Raw genomic sequence first — 14,710 nt, 5'->3', positions numbered from 1 at the left:
CTGGGATATCGTTAAACCTGCCTGGCTTCGTAGAAATCACCTTTTTACTCTCCACAGGGCTTATTATTCGCCTCAGAGGCTGTCTAAATTTTCTCCAGGTATACCAGTGGCTTGTCCCCGATGTGGCCAAGAGGCAGCCTCGGATGCGCATATGTTTTACGAATGCCCACGTCTAATATCTTACTGGCAATCAATAGGCACCAGATTAACATCTTCAACAGGCTCCATCGTGAACATAGATCTCCGCTTAGTAATTTTTGGTGTAGTGGACACGAAACGTAATGCTAACAACAATCTTTTGTTCTACTCAATGTTGGCGGCGCGACGTGAGATTTGCAGGCGCTGGAAAGAGGCTTCTCCCCCGACCTTATACGACTGGTGTTCCTCCATGCTACAAATATCTAAAATGGATCTTTCCAGGGCTGGAAAATCAGATAAAAGAGCTTTTTGGTCGAAACTTGATTGGTCCCAATAACTCGAGCTGGGGTTTTTTTTTTTTTTTTTTTTCCCCAGTTCCAATGATTACGAAGCCATGACACACTCTCTTCGCTATATCACTGTCGTCCTTGGTTTAAGGCGAATCAGTGGTAACAGCAATAGTGGAATCTGGTTAATGGCATTCACCTGTCGATGGGTGCATAGGGGCCAGAGATTGAGTGAGATAACGGCATAGCTGTAGGGTCTTGTCGGTTCCGTAATACGATCGCACCCCAACCAGTCCTGCACTGAGGCAGCATGTCTACTCTCCACATCTCTTTTTTCCCCTGTCCACGATACTGACGGGCCAGCCATGGTTGAGATGAGGAACACAAAAAAAAGAAAAAAAAACAAAAAGAAAAAAAAAAAAAAAAAACAACCTAAACATCTTGGTTGTGTTAACTTCCCCAACATCTCACGCTTTCACTCTGCTTTTTCCCTCAAGCAAATTTGCCCTTTTCTTCTCGAATCCTCATCTCCTATTACGGCTTGGAGCTCTCTGGAATTGGCTCAACTTCACCCCTTCTCCTTTCTTATTGCCTCCAATCTCACTCAACCACCCCAAAGCTGCTTTCACCTATTTTTAAGCACTCCAAAGCTTTAACACTTTCCCTTTTCCGCTCATTCTCTTTACCCTCTACTCTTCATTTGAATACCCCACTTTGGTATAATAAATCTCTTAAACTACGCAATCGTGCGCTCTTTTGGAAGGAATGGATTGACAAAGGAATTTTCACTTATAGGCAACTCATTTCTAATAATTCCTTATTAACCTTTCCAGCACTCCGTGACTCCTTTGGTATCTCTAACAAATACTGTGCACATTTTCACGAACTTCTCCCTAATCTATCCATTATTATCCTGCAGAACATCCCTTCACCCTCTTCACCTCCTCTCCTTGCCTCTCCACCAAACTTTCATGTTCCCCTTAAGGCCTCTGCTATTTATAGACTACTTTCTCCCTCACCTACTGATAGGCCTAAAACTAACCTCGAACTTACCTGGGAATCGGACCTCAATCAAACTTTTCCCTCACTCACCTGGGACTCTATTTGGTCCAAACTTCATTCTACCTCTAGGTCCGCTAGTACCACACAAACCCTCTACTTTTTTTTATAATAGATTATTTTATACTCCCTGTGACCTGTTCACTGATACTAAGAAGTGTTGGTCTTGTTCATGCATTTCTGGTGATTTGTTTCACATGTTCTTTCTTTGTCCTAAAGTTCAACTTATGTGGTCCCACATTTGGTCTACACTTAACAAGATTTTATCCACTAATGTTCCCTTTCTTATTTCTTCTGTATTTCTGGGTGGTTTGGCCCCAGTTTGGGATGTTCCGCTTCATACTCGTAAATTCATTGACCTTTGCATTGCTATTGCCTTTCAAATCATAACAACTAACTGGAAAGATACCAAAAATGTGGTTTATAATGCTTGGTGGAATTTACTCTGCCATCATCACAGATTAGATCGTGCATGCGCTTCTTCTACTCCCATGTTGATTAAACGTGATTTACTTTGGTCCCCTTTAACAGACTTTTTATCTAAAAGTGCCTCATGATCACTTGTTATGTTATTATTAGTATTACTGTTATTACTATTATTATGTACTTTGAATATTTTACACTTCTCTACTCTGCTTACCATTTCTTATTTACTGCTGTTCCCCCTCCCTTCCCCTTCTCCATTCTTCTTTCCTTCTTTCTCTCTTTCTTCCCCCTACAAAATGAAAAGTTATAAAAGCATTTTTTCATTTGTATAGTGATTTCCCCTTTTGGGGTTTTTCTTGTTATGTTGGCACAATATTCTCCATAATTATTTTCATTCACACTTCTCTTTCTTTGTGCTGTTGTACTGATGTTTTACATTGTTTTATTCTACTTAATAAAGCTTTTCAAACTTAAAAAAATGCAAATATTTGCAAAATGTAACATCAGGCATAAGGGATAGTTACCACATGATTGTGCCCACTTGCCCTGAATTACAACAATACCAGAAGCAGTGTGTTGGAAATGAAATGATTCTTTTGTGTTGTATTCCCCAAGATTGTTGTTTTCTTTTGCTGAACCTGTTATTGCTAGCCATAGCACCTCATGCCTGCTAACCTGGTCTCCTCTCTAAAAAGGTTACAGTTACCATACCCCTAATTGGCACCTTTAATTTACTTGTAGATCCCTAGTACATGTTACCACATGTATCCAGGGCCTGGTAATTAAATGCTATTAGTGGGCCACAGCACTCATTATGCCACCTACTAAAGTATCACTGGAAACATGTCTCCAGGCATGCCACTGAAGCTTGGGTGTGCAGTTTTAAGCCATTTTGACCTTTCAAAGAAAACCCTTTGTTGGGGTTTGGTAAGAGAGAGGAATAGTCAGGCTTGTCCCGTCATTCACATTCTCTCTCCTTAGTAATCTGGATACTTGGGAGCCCGGACAGCAGCTACTGCTCTTTTAAAATGTTTAAAATGATGCCCGCAACATATGACCAGAAGTAACACAAGACTAGAATTGCACAAGGCCTAGGGAGCATGCACATTCAAAACCTTTTTTAAAGAGGTTTTCACTTATGTGTCTGTCCAGAGCTTAGTTACTAAGGCTGTTGCTGGGCTGCTCCAAATAGCTATGACCTACTAGGTACTGGCTACTTCTCAATATGTGGAAAACCAAAGAATCATCACAAACATGTCTCGGAGTGACAGCTGCAGGACTTTCAGGATGCTGACGTAGAATATCACCTAAGTGAGAATTGTGTTAATACTCATAATTAGAACATTGGAATGTTGGGAGCTCCATTGAAAACAATGGAGTGCTCAGGCTTATAATGGCTGGTGGAAGCCCGGAGCTCCAACATTCCAATGTTTCTTTGTTCACAGCTCTGACTGTGAACAAAGGCTTCAGGGAACCTGAGGGGATTCCAATCACCTCACGCTCCCAAAAGGCTTTTTTTTGTTAGAACATTCTGTCCTCTAGTGACAGAATGTTCTAATAGCCTTATAGCCCTTTGTAGATGGGCTATACCGCTATTAAAGTCCCTCTCCCTTGTTAAAGGCCCTCGCCTTCGTCTCGGGGCCTTTAACGCTGGAGAGGGCCTTTAATAGCCGGTATAGCCCTCTACGGCGGGCTATAAGGCTATATTCACTCACTCATCCAGCTATACATTCTTCTCAGTGAGTTAATGACCCACTCCAGAACTCTGGCTGTAACCTACATGTCAACCATACTTTAAGAGTACATGCTCTGTGTGTGATGAATTTTCTTGTGTGCCCTGCTGGACCTGTTATGCAGAGAATAGAAGATTGCCCTTGCTGCATTTTATGAAGGAGAGAAGCTAGCTTTCTTACTGCCATGCTGTTCTGTGGGGAAGGAAAGCTTGCAGTCTTGCTGCCAAATATGTCCTTGTCCTGTGATGGGAAAAACCTGAGTTGCTGCTGCCCTACCTGTCCTCCGAAGGAGGGAAGTTTGTACTGTTTCTGCCTACGATGTACCTGTTATGCGAAGAAGGGGTGACTCCATTGCTGTTGTCCCATCAAATGAGGTCACAAAGGATATACTGAATGTGTTTGATCCTTCTGTTTTTAGTAATCTGGTAGAGAGATGCAAGTAAAAGTCATTTTCAGCTCACCCACACAATTTTAATACAGGTATAACAGTTTAAAAAAAAAGGTAGGATATCTTGTTTTTACTAGTTTTACTGGGCCTTTTCCCACAAGTTCCTCAGGCCCAATGTATTTGTAATGTTCACATGTGCCTACTGCCACCAGATGAAGGTTTAGTCCAATCTTAACCAGAAATTACTTCTATTGAAAGTGTATTGATGAGTCTGACGAATTTTGTGTAGCTTCATAGCTGCTCAACAGAGTGCGCTCAGCCGGTAAGACCGGGAGAGTTCTGAAGTCTCAGTGAGATGGCTTTTTAAAAAAAAAAGTTTGCATACCCAGCATTTTCAACATGTTGTGTGCCAGAGCAGAGTATGGTAGAGAGGTGCTGGTTCACTTCAGCTGATCTATTGGAAATCACACAGCAATAAGTGTAATCATAATAATACTGTCCTGGTTACAGACCTCGCTCCCATTCTAGGTAGATTGCCTAACTCCATCCTCTCCCTTCCCCCAGTTCAACTCCTGGGGCCCGATGTAGGTAAATCTTTTTTACCACTTCATAAATACCGAATCGGTATTTAAGAAGTGGTAAAAAAGAGAATAGCACCCCCAATACTGGCTTGTGTGCCGTGTGGCACACAGACATGCCCTAAGGGCATGTCTGTCTGTCACATGGCATAGGTGTGCATGCACACATGTGCATGCACACCTGGATTCGGTATTTTAACACCCAATTGGATTGGGTGTTAAAATACCGAATCTGAAAGGCCTGTGGGACTCAGAAGAGTCCCACCTACATCTGGAAGATACCGAATCGGTAAAAATACCGATTCGGTATTTTACAGATTCTGTAAATTTACCGATTCGGTAAATATACCGAATAGGTAAACACTGGCCCCCTACATCTCAAAGTGCCAAATACCGGTCGGAAACGGCCGATTTCGGCCGTTTCCGACCGGAATTTGCCACCTACATCGGGCCCCAGGAGTCAGTCTCCTTCGCAAGAGGATGTCCTGTCTGTTCATCTCATCTCACACCACCCTGATCTGACATCCGATCAGAAGGACTGTAACTTATCTTGACACTTTTCATGCCATTTGAAGGGGGGATGTGAGATGAGGCCTTATCCCTAACAGAGGTCTCATGCTCTATTATTTTAGGAACAAACAGGGAAACGTGGCCTCATCCCTAACAGATGTCTCATGATCTCCTAATTCAGGAACACACAGGGAAACAAGGCCTCATTCCTAACAGGGGTCTCATGTTCTACTACTTCAGGAACACATAGGGTGTCCAAATCCTGGTAATATTGTTTGCATTCTGGTACCTGAAGTTTTGTTTTTTACATTTTAATACTTGGACTAGAAGTTCCATAAAGGCAAGGAAAAATGAAGGACTGAATGAGTTCCTCACACGAGACATTGGATAACTTGCGAGCTAGACTAGTATCGGACAAGCATACCTGATTTTATTTTGTGTTCTGATTGACCTGGAAATACACAGTGAGTCTTGGACCTGATACAACCCTTCATTCCAAAGGCCCCTGAGAAGCTCTTAGGACTCATCGGCAAGAGGGAAAGTCCTCTTCGAGAAGGTAATCCACCACATACTGTTAGCAAAGCTACTTATCACGCTACGCTATGTTCCAATATGGAGCGTATTCTAGAGATTAAAAACAGCAACTTTACAGATGACTGTATTAGCTCTCCTTTTTCAGTTTCAATAAACCTAAATGGAAATAAAAGATTGCCTGCGCTCCAGAACTGGGCTTGGACTGTGCTGGAGGCAGCAAAGAGTCCTGACTTCCTGTTCTTTCAACCACCGGCACAAATTAAGTATTCAATCAACCCGTTCTTTTGTTATACCTTGTTTTAGCTGTTTATACATTCAGTATTGACTTTCGGTGCTAAGAACGGACTTTTTCAGCAGTTGTTTCAAACGTTTTGTACATATTTTTAAATATTAAAAGGGCAGGGGTGGGGTGGGTGTAGCTAACTTTATTTACTGTTGGTTGAGCAACAACAACTTGTACCATATTCATTGGGCTTGCAGATTTTAACGTTTTTTTTAATAAAACATCTAAGTAGGCAGAGAACCTCGAAAAGAGCCGTATATTTCAACCGTGCACCACGTGGGAACTTTCGCTCTTCACTACTACGATAAAAGATTGTTGGAATTAGAAAAACCGTGCAATGATTCCACACCACACTCACACATAGAACTAGGTCATGTCCACAAACCCCCACTTCCCTCCGACCTACCAGAGGCAGACACCTTCCCGAAGATAAGCTCTGCCGTGTTTTAGCAAGTTGCGATGTTTTGGATGCTGTTGTCGACCCTCAGATACTAGACTGGCCGAGAGCCAACCTGCACCCCCTGAAGGGACACCGAGTTTTGATATGTATGTTAAACATGGACTGGTCCCGATTTTGTTTGGTACTTTGTGGCATCGGTACACTGCTGATAATGTGGATTTACAATGGCCTTTGACGGGTTCTTTTGATGAAGCTAAGTTGGATTATTTGCAAGACAAACTGTTTGCTAGGCGTAGCCGTCAGAGTATGTTCGACTCTTTGCGAGTGTGGCAGAAAGAGGTCAGGAAACGCAAGATGCGAGAGGAGAAAGAGGAGTATAAAAAGTCCACCCAGACTATGGCGCAGAAAGCGAAGGAACAGGTGGGGAATGAGAATGCACTACGCATGGAGCGCGCAGATAGACTTTGTAGGTTGAAGGAAAATAAAAGTTACGTAGTGAGAGAGGACGACCCAGATGAGATGGAGGACATTTTGAATGCCCGGCCCCCTCCCCCTTATGCCCCGCAGCCCTTGTACCCCTCCTTGCCACTTTCGGCCCCTAGTAGTGCCATTCCAGGTCCTTCAGCGAGTGCCCCCCAACAATCCCTACCCTCGACACCCCTCGTTTCTCTACTCCAGACCACTTCACCTGCCCCCTCACCATTTTCTTTAGCACTCCCTACTGTTTCAGCTAGTACCACCCCCAGTCAGGAGATGCTAACACCGAGTCGCGGCGCAGGTAGCGGATTGTTTTCACAGGTACGGAAGCTGCTTACACGTTCTACAGTTGGTTTAGATGAAAAAAGTATGGTGGCTAATCAGGCATGCCAATGGGCCAGGAATAATATTTATTCGTTCGAAGATATTTGGTCCACCATGAAAGATTTTGAGCCCTTGATGCAGCAGCACGCTTTGTGGCACATGTCTAATGTATTGATACCGCTATGGGAGCAGGGGTATGGAGGCGTGGCTCCGGCGGTTTTACGGGATATACAGGCTGGGGCGTACAGAACGAACACGGGGGTGAAGGAAGTGATGAGTAGTCTGCGCGCGCTATTGCAATACAGGAATGAATTGCCCTCTGTCGGTACACCCCACTTCCCAGGTCTCCACCCAATGCGAGAGGTTCACCCTATTTTTCATCCTGAGGTCCCCGAGTTGTTAGACCCAGTCACGAGGGCTGTCACACGGAACAGAATTGATGCGCATTTTCAGGAGCAATGGGTGTATACGCCATGGAAGAGAAGCGAGGTGTTGTCATTGAAGGCTCAGCTACCGGATTCCAGAAAGAATCCGACCGCCTATTATAAAGAGCTCACGGAAGCAGCGTCTTCTACTGTGATGACGTTGGCTGATGTGGAATTATTTTTCGGGCTTTTGGTCCCGGTTGATGTGTGGCGACAGGTGAAAGGTACGGATCATACGGAGGAGCTGGGAGGTACATGGCAGGAGTTGCAGGATTGGGACAAGGAGCGTAAGCCAGGGGAGAAGCCGAGGGCTGAGATATTAGCTTTGCCAGGGCGCATTATAAAGTATATGCATTCTCTCATTCCCCCGAAAAAGGTAGATTGGGACAAATTGACGGCTTGCAAGCAGAAAAAGGATGAGGCGGTCTCAGATTTCTTTACGAGGTTTGAGGAAACGTTCATGGATTTTAGTGGACAGGATGTGTCACAGGATGGAGGGTTACGACTCTTTGTTAACAGGTTTGTCACAAATTTATTGCCTGAAATATCAGCTAGACTGCAAGCGTCGGAGAGCACGTGGACGACGTCCTCTCCTTCGGGAATACTAAGTATGGCGCAATATTACGAGCACAGGGAAAATGAGAACAAGGACAAACAGGAGAAGAAGGCTAAAGATTTGAAGACGAGGGTTTTGTTGCAGCAGGTGGCAAGAGGCAGAGGAAGAGGTGCGGCGCTGAGTCGCGGAGGTGGTTTTGGGAGAGGTGAGAGTAGAGAAAGGCTGGGACCGAACCAGTGCGCCAAGTGCAAGCAGGAAGGGCATTGGTGGCGAGACTGCCTGCTGCTCCAGTCAGGTACCGGTCCAGGAAGGGGACGAGGACGAGGTAGTGGTGATTTTGCGAGACAGGCTGCGCGATCAGAAGGAGGCGGGAGACCGGGAGGCAATTACTTTGACAGCGGGACAGATAGACAACAGTCGCAGAGGAACGGGGGCCAGTATTATAACGATGATTATTCGGTGGACGACTTGACAGGGTTCTCCCACAACTAGGACAGCGTAGGACAGAGCATGGGACCAGTACTTATGGAAGTTGATCAGAGGGGACCTTATGTCGAAGCCGACTTACTAGGGTCTCAACAGAAATTTCTAGTGGATACGGGTGCAATGAAAAGTTCAGTGGCTCGTTCTCGGGTCCCAGGGGCGGCTCTGTCTGGCAAGAATAACATATCCGTGGGTTTTGCAGGAACTCCGGTGATTAGCCCCATTTCTAAACCTCTCACGTTAACGATTGGCCCTTTTACTGTTGACTCACCGTTTTTATTGACATCGAATTGTGGAGAAAATTTGCTGGGTTTAGATTTATTGAAGAGATTGCATGCCACCATTTATTGTTCTCCGGATGGAGTGTACCTTACTCTAGGCCCCAATGTTGCCCGCCCACTACAGTGCTTTTCAAAAGACGACCCGTTGCCACCTGAGTTTCGAGGCATACCCGACAGCTTGTGGGCTGCCTGTGATAATGATGTAGGGAGAATGGATATTGCCCCGGTGTCAATAAGAGTGAAGGTGGGAGCCAAATTGCCCAGAATTCCACAATACAGAATACCTAGAGAGGGTGAGAAGGCCTTGTTACAAATTATTCAAGATTTAATACAGTCTGGAGTTGTAGAAGAGACTGATTCGAATATATGTAACAGTCCTATTTTGCCTGTACTTAAAAGACGGTCACCTGATGCAACTGATAATACTCCTGATGTCTATAGATTTGTGATTGATTTGCGGCAGGTAAATAGAGTAGTGGAGCCACAGTATCCGGTGGTCTCGGACATCACTACGATATTGACAATGATTCCACCTTCGGCCAAATATTTCTCTGTCCTAGATTTGAAAAATGCTTTCTTCAGTATTCCGGTACATGAGGACAGCCGTTACCTCTTCGGATTCTCATTGGCTGGCCGAAGTTTCCGCTTCAAGAGAATTCCCCAGGGGTACACGGAGAGTCCGAGTATATACAGTCAGGCTCTAAAGGCACAATTGGATGACCTGGTACTTCCACCTGGCAACGTAATGTTGCAGTACGTGGATGATATCCTAATAGCATCGGATGATGAGCAGGGTTGTCGGGATGCTACTGTAAAACTGTTACACCATTTGGCAAAGAGGGGGCATAAAGTGTCCCTTCCGAAGTTTCAATACTGTCGAACGGAGGTCACCTACCTCGGTCACCTCCTTTCGAAAGTGGGGAGGAGATTGACGCCGGAGCGCATAAAAGCGATCACTAACATGCAAATACCTAACACGCAGCGAGAGGTGCGCGCGTTCCTAGGCATAACATCGTATTGTCGTCAGTGGATACCTAACTATGCGTTACTAACAAAACCCCTATTGTATCTGACTACCAAAGAAGTGCGCGAACCCCTACCTTGGACCCCCGCATGTCAGGAAGCGTTTGAGTCACTAAAAACGTCTTTGTGTTCTGCGCCAGTTCTTGGAACACCTGATTACCAGAAGCCTTTTGTTCTTTACGTGCACGAGGCGGAAGGTTGCGCGTTGTCTGTCTTAACTCAGTGTTTTGGGGGGAAGCAGAGACCGTGTGCATACTTCTCTGCAATGCTCGATAATGTGGCAAGAGCGCTGCCGAGCTGTCTGAGAGCCACGGCGGCTGCTGCGGTCTCTATAAGACAATCGGCAGGGCTCGTGCTGGGATCAGATCTCACAGTAATGGTACCGCATGCTGTGGATATTTTACTGAACAGGACACAGACGCAGCATTTAACAAGCGCTCGTCTGACGGGTTACGAGATGACTCTTTTTGCGCCCCATGTAACAATTAAAAGGTGTGCCACATTGAATCCCGCCACCTTGTTACCTATCCCCACAGATGCTGACACAAATGATGAGGACATACATGACTGTCTGTATAGGACTGAGGAGGAGACAAAGGGGAGGGTGGATCTGACAGACAGGCCCATGGAAGAACAAGACGGGGAACTGTATGTCGATGGATCCTGTTTTAAATTACCAGACGGTACATCGACAGCAGCGTATGCAATAACAACATTACAGACGGTGGTGGAGACTTCTAGAATACCTTACAATTCTGCTCAGGCGGCCGAGATTATTGCCTTACTGAGAGCATGCGAGTTGAGTGAGGGGTTGGATGTGAACATTTACACTGACAGCCAATACGCCTTTGGCGTGGCTCATAATTATGGGCGACTTTGGGCAGAACGGGGATTTCTGACGTCTCACGGACAACGTATCCAACATGGCCCCCTGATATTACGACTGTTAACGGCCCTGACATTACCCAAAAGATTGGCTGTGATAAAGTGTAGTGCACACAAGACAATAGTGGACGATGTCGGGCGAGGCAACGCTTTTGCCGATGAGACGGCAAAAGAGACTGCTAGAGAGAAATTACCACGAATGTTTGTGGCAGGGCCAGCACGATGGGTTCCAGATATTCATATGTTCGCGGACACGGTACAGAGTGTCAAGAACATACAGGGCAAAGCGACGGATGAGGAATTGAGAGCATGGAAGGATGGGCAGGGACGACTGGATGCGGATGAATGTTGGACAGATGTGACAGACAAGAGACGATGGATGTTACCGAATGCGTATGTCCTTCCAGTAGTGACGATGGCACACGGACCTGCCCATGTGAGTGCCAAGGGCATTTGCAAATTGTTAGACCCGGTGTGGAGCAATAAAAATATCTCTAAGATGGCCACCAATTTGGTTCGTCAGTGTATGGTGTGTTTGAGACACAACCCTGGGAAGGGTACCCCTGTCCCAACTGGAAATTTTGCACCCCCCTCTTTCCCTTTTGAGGTGATTCAGATGGATTACATCGAAATGGAAAGAGTCAATAACTTAAAGTACGTCCTTGTAGTCGTATGTGCTTTTAGTAGGTGGGTGGAGGCGTTCCCAACAAAAGACTGCACGGCTATGTCTACTGCAAAAATGTTGATAAAGGAGTATTTCTCCCGCTTCGGATTACCTAGGGTGATCTGGAGTGATAATGGCACGTCCTTTAATGCTGAATTAGTGAAAAATATATGCAAAGGTCTACATATCACCCAGAAGTTCCACTCAGCCTTGCATCCTCAGGCGGCAGGACTGGTGGAACGGTTTAACGGCACGCTCAAGCTCAAGATGGCCAAAATATGTGAGAGTACAGGTCTCCGTTGGCCAGACGCACTTCCCTTAGCTTTGCTTTCCACAAGAGTCACTGTAAATGCAAAGATGGGCGTCTCCCCGCACGAGGTGGTATTTGGCCGCCCGGCCAATATCTGGGGAGTGCCCCGACCTAAATGTTTTTCTGAAGTTCCTTATCCTCTGTTGACAGATTATCTGTATGCTTTGACTAAAGATCTTCGTTCTATTCATCAGCAGGTAGCAGACACTCTGAAGCCGTTGCCGGAGGGGCCTGGACACACCATCCACCCAGGGGATTGGGTCGTGGTGCGACGATATCAGCGAAAGTCCTGTTTGGAGCCGAGATGGTCGGAGCCTCGGCAGGTGCTCCTCACTACACGCACGGCGCTTCGGATTGAAGGCAGAAAAGCGTGGACCCATGCCTCTCATGTGAAGAGGGTCCCGCTCCCGTTGCCCTATGATCAATGGGTACAAGATGGCATCGCTGACCAGGAGTCTGAACATATCCCGAGGTATGTTCCTTTCTCGGATGCTTCACTGATTGGAGAAGAGCGAAGCGGAATTGAGAATACTGTGAGCTCTACCACTCCTTTTGTTGCTAGCAAAGAGATATCGGAAAGTTCAGCATCTGCCACTGATACACCTGCTTTGTTTTCTGACCCCGAAGTGCCAGGGAGCACTCGCTACAATTTGCGGCCCCGAAGAAAATAAGTATGATGGACTAAATACTGGAAGAAGGGCTTAGTGGACATTCTGAAAAAGAAGATTTAGTGGTAGGGATGGACTTGTAAGAGCCCTGGTGTTTAGCCGAAGATTGTGTTCTTTGAGACTATAGAGTGGCGCGGGGCCCGAATTAAGTGCTTCCCTTATTTCAAAGTGTTGACCAGCGACGTTGGAGTAGGTATGAACGGTACAAGCCTGCCTGTGAGGCTTTGAAGGACACAGGGAGAAGATCCCTTTTTAAGGGTTGAAGAACCCCTCTGGCCGGTTGAGGATTGTCTGGGACTATTTTTTTAGTAACAGTGTGATTTTTATTTTTTTTGATTTTTGATACTTTTGAACGATTATTAGAAATGTATCCCTTTGGGCGGCCCATCCCTGATGAGGAGCAGCCTTTTGCAGCTCCCCCGAGACGTGAGCCCGATTCCCCTTGGTTGGCCCTTCCCCGAAAGGGAAAAATAGTAGTGATCATAATAGTTTTAATTGCCTTTCTGGTGACTCTTGGAATACTGTTTTTCCTAGATAAACACTATCCCGTTCATACATTTGCACCCACACCTACTGCTGTTCCGGAACACAAAATGATCACTGTCGATTATGGTGAGAGAATGATACGTAAAAATTATAAAGACAATGTTTTTATTAAAACTTTGCATCATGCACATGCCACTACCAACATGACAGATTGCTGGGTTTGTGGGCTTTTACCCTCTGCTGCCTATAAAAAAGATAGATTCCTCGCTCTCCCTTTAACGCCAGTGAATAGTTGTGTGGGGTGGTATACTCTTATAGGTCTTGTTAAATACTTTCAGCAGCCAGATTCTTTGACTCCACGCCTGCAGAATAGGGGGTGGACAATGACAATGCGAGTGCGGCCTTTGCCTTCAGCTTCCCTTGGACGAATATACACTGACGGACGTTTTGACCAGACTTTTATAGAGACATGTGAGAAAAAGTTGGGTCGATTCTTGACACCTAATGATACTGATCGACTCAGGGATAGTTTCATGAAATTGAACGCCACTTTGTCTTATAGGCATCCCCCTAAGAGTAACGACAGCTCCAAGTCTTTGATACCCCTGGCTGTGGTGGGTCCTCCTCCATTTTTCTGTATAGAGGGAAGGGGTCCCATCAAGGTTGGAAATAGCTCTTGTAATGTGACTGCTTCAATACGCCTGCCCGTTAGCCCCTCCTTGATTGCCCCACCCAGTGTCTATTTTGTTTGCGGTGAAAATGGATACTTATGGTTGCCCGAGGGTTGGGGTGGGGTATGCTATCTGGCTTATATGATTCCTCCCGTGTATGTGGCTCCCTCTGATTACCACAGAACTCATCGACGATTCCCCAGTCCTCAAGAGCAGCCGCGAGAGCAGCGTAAAAGGAGGGAACTTCAGGTAGAGGACGTTGATCAGACAGATACCTCGTATCAGCAATGGACCGATTTTTCTAAGGGTCTGCTTCCTTTCTGGGGTCCTATATTCAACAGTAGAGCTATTAGACGACTTTCTAGGGTAATGGAAAAGGTGGTTCTGGTTGAGGCTGACATTACGACTAACATCTCTGTTGAGGTTCAGGCTATGAGATTATTTACGATCCAGAATAGGATGGTCCTTGACGTCATACTAGCTGATAGGGGCGGGGCCTGTCGCGTCATCGGGACCTCTTGCTGTGTTTATATCCCTGACTCCGCCCCGACTGTTAACTTGGCAGTGCAAAAATTGCATAGATTAGCGACTGAACTGCACCAAGATAATGGGACATGGTCTCTCCAAGGGTGGCTCTGGGGTGCCTTTTCTTCCTGGGGCTGGAAAATACTGATGGGGTTGGTTGGAGTGGTGAGTGTAATTCTGTCATGCTGCCTTTGCATATATTGCCTCCCTCCATGTTGTTCAATGTGTGCTGCAAATATACGTCCGAAAAAGAAGTTACATGGTCAATATGCCACTTCTATGATGACTGAAATTCCTGCTGATGCCAGTTGGTTAATGTTCATTGCAGAAGATGTTCTAGACTGAAGAAGTATAGCCCTGCCCCTAGACTGGATGTCGGCACTACCTTTGGCAAATAAATGAGGCTATAGTTAGCCAATGATGCTAAAAGGAGGGTCTGATAGAATTCACTTTTCGATGCTCTAATTACCCTATGATGACGTGTGAGTTAGCATCATATGACTAACTAATGCATTTCGTATATACACTTATGCTGAATTCATATTCTTACCTATTACTTATATTCAAATGTATGCGTGACCATATTAGTTTCTTAG

The sequence above is a fragment of the Lissotriton vulgaris genome, chromosome 7 (genome assembly GCF_964263255.1).
Source record: "Lissotriton vulgaris chromosome 7, aLisVul1.2, whole genome shotgun sequence".
In the NCBI taxonomy this organism is placed as follows: Eukaryota; Metazoa; Chordata; class Amphibia; order Caudata; family Salamandridae; genus Lissotriton; species Lissotriton vulgaris.
The sequence above is the reverse complement of the archived record's forward strand: the minus strand, read 5'-3'. Positions refer to the sequence as shown.